Here is a 14965-nt window from a genome sequence, read left to right as displayed (position 1 = left end):
TACCTTACTTCAATTTGAGTCTCGAAATTCCATTTCCATCACCTAGTAGTTCATTGATAATTTCTTATTGAATACAACCATTGTACTACCAACACAACATTGGTATTTGCAAGTTCTATTACATAAAAACCATTGGTGAGCATATAACTGCTTAATGCCACACTCAAATGTGGAATCACCTATGTGCATGTAATGGCATACCCATAAGTTTACGTCACTTCAAAGCCCTCAAATTCTTCTGTGGGAATACCTATCCTCACCACCACAGATGCATTGATGAAATTTTACATAGCTCCACCATCAACGAAGGCTATGATTCGCTGCCCTGGTATGACACCCTTGGTTTTAAAGGTGTTGTATTAAGGAACTCTAGGGAGAAATGCAATAATACCCCCTTTGATTATCGTATGTGGCTTCTTGTCTCATTTAGCCTCCTTAAAGCACTATTCTTGACCAGAATTGCTAGGCTCTTGTTACATAGTATTTTGTCACACCTCATGCACTTCTTTGTGACATACCTTGAAGTGCCTGAAACATGACCATCATGCAGTGTACTCATCCAGATATACAACTTATACCCTCCCTTAAACAATGATTGAAAAATGGCTTGAGCTTCCCCTGAAGGAAATGGCTCTAAAACCTTAATTTTGGCATCATCGCCCCATTAACACTGGAAATCGCGATGGTCGCTAGTTTCACTATACTAGCCCCGTGATGCCATCGCACTTTTGGCTTGGATACCAGTGATGATCCCTAAAAGGAAATTTTCCCAAAGAGGACAAGAAGCTTCGTGATCTAGAGGCTTCTAGAACGACGAGATGGAGGTTGTTCGACATGGATGAGGTTGAGTTCTCTCAACTTGGCCTTTTGATCTTATCCCTATGAGCTACCCCCTTGAGATGAGGGGCTTCTCCTATCTTTGAAGAGATCCTAACTCCCTTTCCCTGCCTATATATTCATCCACTCACATTCCCAAATGGTTGGTATTTTGCTATTTGCCCCCTTATGTTGAGATTGTGCCTACATGTTACTCATTTGGCTTGGAGAAGGAGTGCTTGGAGAGCTTGAGCTTGGACTTGGAAATTCACTCAATGAGAGCTTATTGACATCAAGGCTTGGTTGTATGCTTCCTCCTTTATCTATTAATATATACAACTGTTGGTTCATTTTCCATAAATGTGTATGTTAATGCATCATTTGTCTTAATGTTCCTTGATTTTTTAAGTAGGTTACTTTCGATTATGCTATTTGTACTTGCATGCTTTGTTGTGCCTTGATCTCTTGTGCAGGCATTTAAAAATTGTGAGCAGTAGGGTCGAGCCCGTGGTGCAAGCGATTTGATGTCTTCAATAAAGGAGGATATTGTAGCATCAGAATGAGGTATGTCATCTTCCTCTTCTTCTATTTCGATTGTAACTTAGGAAAGTGTCTAGTAGATTGTCATGTAGGTTGCTAGTCCTACTCATTGTGCTAGAGGGATCATCTTTGTTCGTAGAGACGATTGCCTAGACAACAAAATGGCGACTCCATTGGGGAAGCTATAACCCTTTCCATCCAATCCTTCACCCTGATTCTATGATGAGTTTGACCAACCGTCAGTTTTTTGGCTTGTTTTCTTCTCTGTAGTTATTTTCACTTACTGGTTATTGCTTGAGGACACTCAATCTATTCTAGTCTTGAAGTTTTTTTCCCCTTATTTTTCTTGCCCATCGTGGGTTTAGTCTTAACAGTTGCGATGCCATCGCTGATTTTTTAATTACAGTCGTGTTGATTACTCTTGCATCGCCCTTTTGCCTATAACAGGCGCAATGATCCCAGAGGATTAGAAAAATTAGGGTTTTCTTCTTGTTCTCAACCTTTTTTCCCTCTGTCAATGATTTTCCAGTGTGCCTACAATGTATTTGTCTTGGTTTTTATGCTTGTATGACTACAATTGTCTCTTGATTTGGTTAATGTGTGTTTCAAGCTTGATTTCTTTCTAGGGTTTCTAGGGTTTCTAAGTCACCCTCCACTCATTGATTGGTCTGCTTTTCTAAGATTGATTTCTCCCGTTCAAGAGTCTTCCTGCAATCAGGACATCTTTTACAAGTTGCTTTTGGTTCATTGGTGTGAAGTTGTTTTCATTAGTGTCGAGTCATGTTGATGCTTTGAAGATTGCTTTAGTTCCATTGTCAAGCATAGATTACAAATTGTTTGCTTTGGTTGAACTGAAAGAAAGTGCTTGTTTTCATTCTTATGTTTCGGAAAGAGAAAGTGAAAGATTTTGTCATTTACGTATTTTTGAGACATTTCTTGCATTCGAAACCATAAAGTGAAAGAGATTTTCATTTTCATTGAGTTGATTTCATTTTCCTTTGCTCATTGCATTAGTTTGCATTGTTTGAATCAAAGTGAAAGAAAAAATCATTATTGCATCTTAGTGAAAGGAAAGTGATTTTTGTTTCTATAGGATTGCATCTCGGCATTGCATTTGTTAGTGAAATGAAAGATTAGATTTCGTTTTTACATTTAGCATTGGGAAGAATTGTGTTGATGCATTTTGCTTGTTTGATGCATTATTTGGTTGTCTCTCTTCCTTTGTTAATTTAGCCTTCATCGAATGAAAAGGTTTCATTTTCATCATTTAGTTGCATTTTAGGAACATGTGACATCGTTGAGCCATCAAAATTGAAACTTAATTGAAGATAAACTTAAAATTTACCTCAATTAACCTAAGGAGCATTTGTCACTTAATGCAAATATCTAGAGGTCTAGGCTAGAGACGTGTTTCAGCATCTTTAAACATAGCAGTTGTCGCTAACTGCCTACAGTGTATCCCGGGGGTGAAATCCCGTCCCAGTATGGAAGTATATAGAAGGTTCTCCAGTACTTTTGGGTATATCAGAGGCACTTCAGTATGATAAGTATATAGGGACGCTCTCATCGAATGGTTCTGCATTAGACAACACTAACATAGACTTGTGCTCCCCATACTGTCGCATATATATTGGGAGACCCCATTGGGTTGCTATCCTTTAGCCACATGTAACTAAGTTAGCTGCCTTGTAGACATGATACACCAAACACAACATTCGAGGAGATTGGTCGTTGTACGTTAAGTCCTTGGTTTTGGTTGGGGTGTATATTGCAGTTCACAGATACTTGGTAAACCCTCTTGCCTAGTTATTACCCATTTTGATTTATTTGTTGTTTCGTGTCAATAAAATTAACTGCCAATGATAACATGTCGAACCCATGCAGTTGCTTCTTGGCCCAATATTGAGTAATTCCTGGTAAATTTTAATTTTAAATCAACCCTCAACGAATCATCTCTTCTTCTTCTACTCTTGAGAGAAAGTCATCGTGGTTGAACCATTGAGTTCACCCCAAAGTTCCCCTTTGTTGTTTGATACTGAAGGGTCTTCACAAGGAGTTCATTGGAACTTCCTCAGTCACTTGAAGCTCAAGGCTTTGAACTTGGGATTGTCCCAAGCATCCAACCCCTTGCTTCTCATCCACCACCTTCAGATTCTTTGTCACCTCAAGAGTCTGATCCAGAAACCCCTGAGAGTCCACAGAGGTTTGTCTTATATCCTTCGAATCTGTTATTTGATCCTTTTGTGATATCTCCTCAGCATCCTTACAGTCCTTATGATCGACCTGGTGTTCCTTTGGAGTTATCTCCTTGTACATCTCGGATTCCTCCTCGCCAATTGTTTCCACCCATGGATTCAGAAGGTGAGATCCCAACCTCTCCTCAAGGTCATCCGGAAGTTTCCACTACTCACACTCCTCATGTTGATGAAGAGCAAGAATATGAATTTCCTCTAGAAGGCTTTCCTTTTACGGGAAGAGTCCCATCTCACACACTTCCTGAAACCAATGGGCATATGCTTCCACATGGTTATACGACCTTAGTTAAATTAGTTTCAAGAACTCCCAGTGCTTCCTCTTTGTACCAAAATCCTATTTGGTCGTCAAATGCCATGCCTACTTCTGGTCTGTTTATCCCAAACGTGACCTCTCAAATTCCTGTGCAAATTGTTGTCATGTCAGTTCCCATTCAACCGATGATTCCGTCGCAACCTTTACCGTCATTTCAACCTTCCATTCCAGTACAACTGACTGTTTCAGTTCAAGCATCAAGTGGACAAAATTCACCATCGCCTTATTCACAACCTAGGGGGACAAATCCAAACATTCCTCTTGTGTCAGGTGGAACCCATGTGAGTGGATCACAACCTCACATGGTTGGAGTCAATCAACCTTATCCTGGTGGTATTCCCAACCCTGTTGGTCCATCCGGGTCGGGTAATATCCAGTATCAACAACCTTACATGGCCCAGATACCACTCCAACAAGCTTATGTCCCATATGGTTCACAAGCATTGCAAAATCCACCCTATATTCCACAAGCAGGACCTCATGTGCAACCTGGTCAATCTGTTATTCCTGGTGCATATGGTCAAATCCCATTCAGAACTTACCAATACCCACAGGGTATCCCTCAAGGAACTGTCCAACAACTGTTATAACAACAAGGGCAACCTTTGCAGCAGCAGGGGAAACCTTTGCAGCAGTATCAACAGCCTTTGCAACAACAAGCGCAATTTGTTCAACAACCTACTCAACCCTTGTATCCACAAGGCCAACCTTTGCAGCAGCAAGGTCAACCCTTGCAGCAACAAGCTCAACTTGTATATCAACAAGGTCAAACCTTGCAGACACAAGGTCAACCCTTGCAGCAGCAGGGCCAATCACTTCACATCCAGGGTCAACAGATGCAGCAACCTTACAATCCATATGCCACATATAATGCTTATCAACAGCCTGTGGTAGGTCAATATCAACCATACCCTGGAAAAAAATCCACCTTATGGTCAAGATACCCCCCAGTGGGGGTAGAATCAAGTCCCTTATGGTCAAAATCCTCCGCTGAAGGGTAGAAACCTTACCAACAAGGTTGGAACCCGCAGGTTGGGCCTCCTCAAAGGCCTTACATGCCCTTTAATCTGAAATTGCCATTTTTAGCTACATTGGAACTGCCCAATGTCTCAAGGCTTACTAATGATCCTATTTTTCATTCACCTTACTGGTCTCCAGTTCCTACTAAAATTTCGAGTAATTGCCCTAAGTTCGAAGGAAAATCTAAAGAGGACCCTCAAGCCCATGTGATGACATATCACTTATGGTTTTCTTCTAATTCTTATGTTGACGATTTTATTCGTCTCCACCTCTTTCAATGAACCTTGACAGGTGCTTTCACAAAATGGTATATCGAGTTGCTTTGAGATACCTACACTGACTTTAACTCTTTGTCTATGGCCTTCCTCACCCACTTCCAATTGCCGGTTCGTTATGAAACTGGTACTCATTTGCTCACATCTCTGAAGAAAGATACTGCGACCCATATTTTCGATCATATCCATGAATGGAGACGTCGACGTCGCCTCATCAAGTTTGAATTTCCTGATAAGTTGTTAACTGAATGGTTCACCAAATCATTCGTAAACAAAATTGCTGCAGATATAGCAATGGGTGGATGTGTTACCAAGGACCAAGCTATTGCCCGTGCTTAGTATCTAGACTTAGTCTATTCCCAATCTGGCACACTATATGAAATGTTGCCTCATGCTCTACGACCATCTTCAGATCTGGCATCTTCAAAGTCTCATGATGCACCACTTGTTGATGGTATAATTGGATCAATGTCTCAGACTTCCACCAAAGCTTCTGTGAAGCAGAAAGCTGTTTCGGATACTGGTTATAATCATCCTTCGAAAAATCCGTCAAATCTTGGTAAAACCTCTGAGGTCCACGTCGTCTAGTCTACCGTGACAGATAAAGCCTCGAAAGGTAAGAAAAAGGGTAAAGGTAAAGTAAAATCTGATACCCGGAAATAAGATCCTCCCAATTCATCTACAAATGATACCTCCAAATGAAAGCCAAAATATCCTTGCCTCATTTGTGAGGAATACCATTATACCAAGGATTGTCCCTGACGTGCTGAAGTTAGTCGTTTATTGAAAGGGACTTCGACTATTTTGAAAGAACCATTTCCATCTCAGCAGACTCAGTTGGTAGACCAACCACAATCCTCTGCCTCCTCTGGTTCTCAAGTTTTCATGATGTAGGGTTCATTGCCCATCTTTGTCGCTACTTGATCAAAAGATTATCAAACCCCTCCAAAGCAGATAGTGGAGAAGGAAGCCACTGATGTACCTTCTACTTCTACTCCACCCAGTTCTGGTCCACTCCATATTGAGCAACCTAATAATGAATCTGTTCTCCGACCACCTCCCAAAGGCGTGCTTCGAAAATCATCCTATAATCTGAATGCTAGAGTTGCACAACATTACAGTATAGTCGAAGATCTAGCTCAAACTACTTTAGCGATGTATGCTTTGGAAGTCCTCCAGACATGTCCAATGTAGCAGAAATCATTATTAACTGTTATAGGAGCCATTGATCTTGTTGATTATAGTTTGATTACTTTCGATCTTGAAAACCACGTTCCTCGTATTCCTCATCAGATTGCTTTTCTGATTCAAGTTATTATAAAAGGAAGGATGATCCATCCAACAATCATTGATGAAGGTGCTTCCACCTGTTAGGTAAACTTGACTCAAGATAGAGTCAAAGTTGATCAGGTTAAACAATGATGGTTTTGGGGCACATGGTATTGTGCACCCATAGTATTCTGCCCATGGTATTATATGTAATGGAGCTTATAAAAGGCTGGAAGGACTTCATTGTAATGCAAGACCTAGAGGTGAGTAGTGAAGGCTCACTTGGTCGGATTGGCCAAGGTTTTGGCTAATGCTAATGAGATCTTATTAGGTTGGGTTTTTCCCCGGATTTGGGGTTTTCGCGGATAAACTTTTGTGTTTATGTGTTTATAGTTGTTGCTGGTTATTTTTATATTTATTCCTCTCAGTAATTTTTTATGTTATGCAGTAAATTTCTTAACAACTGGTATCATATCCAAATATTGGCTTCAAAGGGATTCTTTGATGCCAGGGGTTTATAATGCTTGATGAGATCAATGCAGGCTTTTTTTACAGATCTGGGTCTGAAAATAATGGTGGAACAATCGTACGCGGAAGAACCTCGAGGAGAATGTGTGAAAGATAGTGTCGTAACTGCCAGGGATCGCAGTGCATTTGTGATATTTACCGGTTTGGAACATGCTGACGAATTGTTTGGGATTCATGCGGCTATTTAAAAAAGGTCAGCAGAAGAAAATTGTTCATGCGGCTTCGAAAATTGTTCGTTTTCTGCTACATGAGGTCACTGGTGAATCTACGAGGTTCTCGTCGGGCTCGCAGTTGGAGCGGTTTGAAAGAAATTTTTGAGCAAATCAAATTGAGAGAGGATGGATCAAAATCGCAGCAGCAATAAACAAAACAAAAATTAATGAAGTCAAAATTATTGCATGTAAATGGGCATACTACTGTAAGACCTGGTAAGGCATGTGTACCCCTCGGTGATTGTAGAGCCTCTAACTTGCACTTGATTATCCATCATTACCTACAGTTTTCCCTCACTCATCTCTCTCTTTTGCCTTATCTTCCTACCCAGATCATTACATTTGATGTCTTTAAGCATGATTAAGTGAACTTTGCTAATGTGTGACTGTTTTGTTTAGATTTTGACATATTTGCAGAGATTCCGCAGTTGTCTGGCAATTCCACAGCCATTCAGCGATTCCGCAGCCATCTGATGATTCCGCAGCCTTTTTGTTAATCTCAAGGTTCCACGTGTCATTTTGCAAAACGAGCCACATGGGCACGTGGGAATAAAGGTGCTCAAGGTTCCTGTGCTATTGGTTCGGTCAGCCACATCATCTACACCTCCGGTCAACGAGGGTCAAGCCACGGTCAACAAAGGCAGCTTAAACGGTGTTGCGTAAGCTGTTGGGTCACGTCAATGCAACTGGTGATTTGTCCGTGTTACGCAGGTTGTGGGAAACATAATCCAACTCTGGATTCAATTCCCATAACGACCAGAACCTCCAGCTCATCCACGAGGCTTATGACGTGTTGCTGAACCTTTATTACGCATGACAGATTAGTTAATTTTCAGTTTCTAGCTTTACGCATTAGGCAATCGTTTAGATGCCTATAAAAACTTGCGTCTGTGTACGCTTAATGTTACTTTTTAGTTGCTGTGTTTTATGAACTTGTTATAATTGTAGTGCATTTCAAGACTCTGTTTTGATAGTGTTGTTCTAGCACTCTTGACTGTAATTTTCTGCATATGGAGTAATAGAAGACAGTGTTGTTCTGACGTTTTCAAATCCTTGAGTCTTCTTTGGGTTTTATGAATGGAGGGCCCCCGTTCATGACTGCCCTTGTATAGTATTTTATGTTCATATTCTTACTATTTCCTTATTTTCCATTCAACATTTCCTTTTCTTTGAAACATGTACAGCTTGATTCACTTTCATTGTCATTTCATTTGCAGCATTCACTTAAACTGATCAGTATTGTTCTTTTGCAGGTTTTTAACCCGGGATTGTTTTTGTCTTTATGTATTTGATTTATATCTGATGGTATTTTCAGTTGACAGATTCAAAGTTGCTGCCTTTACTTTATTTTCATAGCTGATTTCTAGTTTAGTTTCTCAAAGTTGTCTGCTAACATATTGATGGTCTCTTTATCACAAATTGTTCATCTTTTAGAGATCAGAATACTAATAAATTTCAGCTGGCTTTGAGTACTTTTTAGACTAATCTTTAACTACTTTCTAATCGTGCTTTACATAGTACCATATGTTAGAAGCAGAGAGTTAGGAAGAGCTGAACATTATAACTAGTCTTTAAAGTAGATTTTTCTCATTCTTGGTCACTTTTTAAACTCATCTTTAGCTACTTCCTAATCGTGTTTTACACAGTACTATGTGTTGGAAGCAGAGAGTTAGGAAGAGATAAACATTATCATTGGTTTTTAAAGTGATTTTCTTACCTTTTATTTGCAGCAGCATGAATGGTGTCTAGTGCCATTAGAAAGTGGTTCTTTGCTTTCAGTTCATTTCAAGTTATTTATTTCTTTCAAGCTTTTCATTTTCAGCAAGTAGTTAGAAACCACCAATCACACACCCTCACTCATCTAGAATTCACCTTACACACACTATCACTCATCTGTTTATAAAATCATCACTCCATCTTAGGAAGATAAATTAACCACAAACAACACCCCAAACGACAAAAAGCTCTAAGAGGTTGCTTAAGTACATATAGTACACCTTCACTTCATCAGCTTACGAGCCCCGGGTTGACAATTAATGACATCAATTTAGGAACACTAAATTGACTAAACATTTTGGCGCCGTTGCCGGGGAAGTGAAATTAAGTAGCCATATTCTTAGAAAAAAAAAACATAAAAAAAAATTCAAGGAAAGAAGTTGATAACCTATCAAAGTATGCTCTCCTCTTGCACTTCAAGGTGATCTGGAGGATCAGAAAAGAGAAAGTTATTGATTTGGTAGCTTCTTGAGTATGCTCTCTTCTTGCACCTAGAGTGAACTGGAAGATCAGAAAAAGAACTATTAACTTGACTTGAAGAAAATAATAAAAAATGACATGCATAGAGCTAGAGATTCTAGGGGAAGGTTTTTAGCTAGAGCTCGAAGTTCAATTTTTACAAGTCCATCTGCTTCAAGGGATAGACAAGAGACACCTCCCTTATCTCCAACCGACACTCCTAGTCCTAGAATTCCTGGAATTCAAGAGCCAAGAGTTGACTCTCCTACACCTTCTATTGAATTTGAACCAGGAAGAGACTCTTCTCTTTCATCTACAGAAAGACCAATTGTAATTGAGGAAGTGGAATCATCTGAAGAAGAAGGAGAAATCTCTTCTCATTCACCTTTTGTAGAGGAACTAGAAGATTTTGAAATCCCTAGGAGAATCATCATGGCAGAAGAAGAAGGAGGTGGTAGGGGTAGAGGTAGAGGTAGAGGAGGAGGAGGAAACAACAATAACAATAATGGAGGTAGAGGTTCCCTTGGAGGAGGAAATAGAGATGGGGATAATTCATTTGGGTTTCCCATTGTTAATGAGGATTCCCGAGCCACTATGAAAAACATATCACCATCTGTCCTCCCAAATTTCCATGGGTTAAGGACTGAGGACCCTAAAACATTCTTATTTGAGTTTGAGGTGGTGTGTCGAACTTATGACTACCTGGATGACTCTCAGAAACTCAAATTGTTCCCTTCAACACTGAAGGATCAAGCCTTGAAATGGTTCATGGGGTTACTCACTCAATCCATTAGGACTTGGGATGAAATGAAACAAACATTTTTGGATAGGTATTTGGACTATTGTATGCCTACTAATCACAAGGACGAGGTTTTTAAAATGATACAAAGAGAAGATGAGAGCTTAGAAGATTTACTTGAAAGATTTCAATATAACTTGAAAAGAGCAAAAATGAGTACCTTGGATGAAGAGACCTTAAAAGCCCTCTTATTAAAAGCCATTAGGGATGAATGGATAGATATCTTAAACATGATGGGGAAAGGGGATATTTCTCAACTTTCACTCAATGATATAGCAGAACTCTGTATCCATCTCTCAAGGGGCAAATCAAAAACTCAAAAAGGGCCTAGAGATCCTTCTCTCCTTAGGGCAAATAAATCTGCAACAGGATCAGTAAGTAGGGCTGAAATCGGCAGTATGCTTGATTAATTTAAAACTGACATCTTAGGGAGTCTTAGTGAACAACTAGATACCCTTAAGATTCACAATAAACAAAAAGCAAAAGCTGAGGCTTTGGCTATCTTTTGCCCGAAATGTAGAAAGAAACATGCTTTAAGGGAATGTCCCTTAGATGCACACGTTGTAGAAACATGTGTAATTTGCTCAGAAACTCATGAGACCAAGGATTGTCCTTCAATTCCTGGCCTCAAAGCAGTCTTTCAAGAGGATCCAGATACACTTGAATCTCTCTGTTTTATTGCAAGGAGACCTTGGCAAGGACAACAGAATCAAGGGTTTAACAACTCTATGAATTCTCAATCCCAACCAAATTGGAATCCTTGGCAACAACCTTGGCCTCAACCTCAAAATGCTTTTCAAGCATGGATTCAAAGCATGCAAAATCCTTATGGGAGATTTGCTCAATTCTATCAATATCCTCCATCATTTCAGAATCAGCAGGCTCCACAACTTCCAAATCAAGGTCAACAACTATCATTGCCATATCCTCAACAACAACAACCTCCTCCACAAAATCAAAATTCTCAATTATCGCTTCAATCCCAACAGAAATCAAATCAACTTCCCTCTCAGCCATTACCAAATCCAAATAATAGGAACCCTCAAAATGCTTACATGATGGAAGGTCAACCATTCCCTACCTATATGGTTGTTCCTCTCAATGAAGTACAACTCAGATCAGGTAGAATCTTAGATCAACCTTCTACAAGTGTTCAACAACCAAGCATTTCTGAGGAAGAATCTCTCAAAGTCAATAAAGGTTCTGAAGTATTACTTCAAAACTAAAATATCCAAAAAGGAAAAGAAAAAGAATCAACCTCTACAACTCCCATAGTTGAGCAACCTACACCTTTAGCTACACCTCCTTTTCCTGAAAGATTACAAATTGACAAAGGAGTGGAAAAGCAAATATGGGTGCCTGACTATAGTTTTCTAGATGAATTGAAGAATGTCTGTATCAAGATCCCCTTGTTACAAGCCATTAAAGAAATTCCCATTCTAGCAAAGACAATAAAGGAGTTGAGTTTGAAGAAAACAGGAAAAAGAACCAGAGATACTAAAAGGATACATCTAGTTGGAAAAATTGCAGACATTATGATGGGTAAGATTACCATGCAAAAATATGTGAACCCCGGTAGCCCTATTGTCAAAACTCATATTAATGGGGTTGAAATCCCAAATACTTTGATTGACTTAGGAGCCGCAATCAACATCATGAGTAGACAGACCATGGATCAGTTAAAGCTTCCTAACCTTCTCTTTACACCTACTTTGCTGCAGCTTGCAGATAGATCAATCATTAAACCTAATGGTGTATTGGAAGATATTCCAGTCTCCCTAGATTCTTGGGAATATCCAGTTGATTTTATGATTTTAACTCCCAAGAACAATCTAGGAGGACATCCTCTTATTTTAGGAAGACCTTGGCTGGCCACAGCTGATGCTTTCATAAGTTGTAGGTCTGGGGACATGTATATATCAGATGGTAATTCCACCAAGAAATTCAACTTGTATCCTCCAGCAAAGGCAATAACAGAAATAGGAGAAGATGAGTGGGTTGATGATGAGGATACTATTCAACCTGTTCTAACCATCTCTGAAATCAGTGAGGATAGTCAAATTCTAAATACATTAGAAAATTTTGAAATACCTTTAGAATATGACCCTACACAGTTTCAGTTAGATGCAGACATTGAATATCTCTCCTCTAGACAGATGTCTCTCTTCTCAATGGAAGAATTTGGTAGTTCTACAGTTGAAATCCTTCCAGGAAAAACATTGAACATTAACAAAAACTTGGAAAGACCACAACAAGAAGAATTAACTAAACTGTTGCAAAAACATTCCACTGCCTTTGCATGGGAATACACTGACATGAAAGGAATCGATCCTAAGACTTGTATTCATCACATTTATATTGAAGAAAATAGCAGACCTATTAGGCAACCACAAAGAAGGATGAATCCAAACCTTAGGGAAATCGTGAAAGAAGAACTCCAGAAATTGCTCAAGGTAAACTTCATTTACCCCATTTCAGATAGCCAATGGGTTTCTCCCTTGGTTATAGTGCCCAAAAAGAATGGTAAATGGAGAGTTTGCATTGATTATCGAGAATTGAACAAGGCAACCTTAAAGGATCATTTCCCTCTACCTTTTATTTATCAGGTACTAGACACTTTAGCAGGTAAAAAGTATTTCTCATTCTTGGATGGTTTTAGTGGGTATAATCAAATTCAGGTAGCACCTGAAGATCAAGACAAAACCACATTCACTTGTCCTTGGGGAACTTTTGCCTACCGAGTACTCCCTTTTGGATTGTGCAATGCACCCGCTACATTTCAAAGGGCTGTACTAGGAATCTTTTCAGATCTGATTCATGATTGTGTAGAGGTATACATGGACGATTTCATAGTTTATGGTAATACATTTGAAGAAGCTTTGGAAAATTTGGAAAAAGTACTGGTAAGATGTAAGGAAACAAATCTTTCTTTAAGTCATGAAAAGTGTTTTATGATGTTTACTGAAGGGATTGTTTTAGGACATCATATTTCAGGAGATGGGATTAAGGTTGATAGATCCAAAGTTGAAGTCATCTCTAAGTTACCTATTCCAAATTGCCAGAAGGATGTTAGAAGTTTTCTTGGGTTTACTGGGTATTACAGAAGATTTATTGAAAACTTCACTAAGATAGCATCCCCTCTTTTCAAATTGCTTACCAAGGACTGTGAGTTCAAATGGGATCCTGAGTGTCAATCTGCCTTTGAAGCTTTAAAGACTAGAATATCTGAAGCACCCATCTTAAGGGGGCCAAACTGGAAACTCCCTTTCCATATTTCCACTGATGCTTCAGATACAGCTCTAGGAGCTGTTTTGGGACAAAAGGATTTGATCCCTTATGCCATTTATTACACAAGTAAGAATTTGACTCCCACTGAGTTAAATTATACTGTTACAGAAAAAGAGTTCTTAGCTGTGGTACATGCGATCAATAAGTTTAGACACTACATAACCGGCTATGAAACCTTTGTCCATACTGATCACTCTGCCATAAGATATTTAATGAACAAACCTGTTACCAATGGTAGAGTTACAAGATGGCTTTTACTCTTACAAGAATTCAACATTACTGTGTTAGATAGACCTGGAAAACAAAACACAGTAGCTGATTTCTTGTCTAGAATCCAAAACACTAATGAAGATTCTCCAGTAGAAGATAAGTTTCCAGATGAATACTTGTTTGCAGTGACTACCAAGACTCCTTGGTATGCAGATATGGCTAATTATCTTGTTACAGGGAAGCTTCCTCTACACTTATTTCCTAATGAGAAAAGGAAAATCATTCAGGAGAGTTCACATTATTATTGGATTTCTAATGAATTTTTCAAAACAGGGCCAGATTGTATAATCAGAAGGTGTGTTCGGGAAGATGAAATGCCTGACATCCTTAAGGCATGTCATGATGAACCATGCGGCGGGCACTTTGCTGACAAGAGGACAGCCTATAAAATCCTTTCTCTGGGATATTATTGGCCTTCTCTCTTTAAAGATGCAAAGCAGTATGTTAGAAGGTGTGACAGCTGCCAAAGAGTTGGGAAACCAACTCCTTCAAATGAAATGCCTCTACAGCCTCAGGTATACATCGAACCCTTTGAGAAATGGGCTCTAGATTTCGTTGGACCAATTAATCCTCCATCAAAGCAAAAGAAGTATATACTGGTTTGTACTGATTATGTTACTAAGTGGGTAGAAGCCAAGGCATTGCCTTTTGCCATGTATTTTCACTCGTTTTGGTGTCCCAAGGGAAATTGTGACAGATCAGGGCAGCCAGTTTACATCTAAATTGATGGAGAAGCTGATGGAGGAATACAAGATCAAGCACAGAACATCTACTCCATACCATCCACAATCAAATGGCCAAGTGGAATCTACCAATAAAGTTCTTGAAGGCATTATCACCAAGACTGTTCATCTTCATAGAAGAGATTGGGCGGAAAGGCTCCCTGAAGCCTTATGGGCCTATAGAACTACATGGAAGAACACAACAGGACATTCTCCATATGAACTTGTTTATGGGAAGGAAGTCCTGCTCCCCATTGAGTTCCAAATCAATACCTTCAAGATGGCAGTCCAATTGGGAATGAGCCTCTCAGGAGCCCAAAGACACAGAATGGACCAGCTAAATGAGCTAGATGAAATAAGGCAAGATGCAATTTTAAGGACCGATCTAGTTCAGCACCAAAGATCTAAATGGCATGATCGTCA

Source organism: Pinus tabuliformis, chromosome 1_2, assembly GCF_031772625.1.
Source record: "Pinus tabuliformis cultivar Carrire ecotype Pingquan chromosome 1_2, CPIR1, whole genome shotgun sequence".
Classification (NCBI taxonomy): Eukaryota; Viridiplantae; Streptophyta; class Pinopsida; order Pinales; family Pinaceae; genus Pinus; species Pinus tabuliformis.
The sequence above is the reverse complement of the archived record's forward strand: the minus strand, read 5'-3'. Positions refer to the sequence as shown.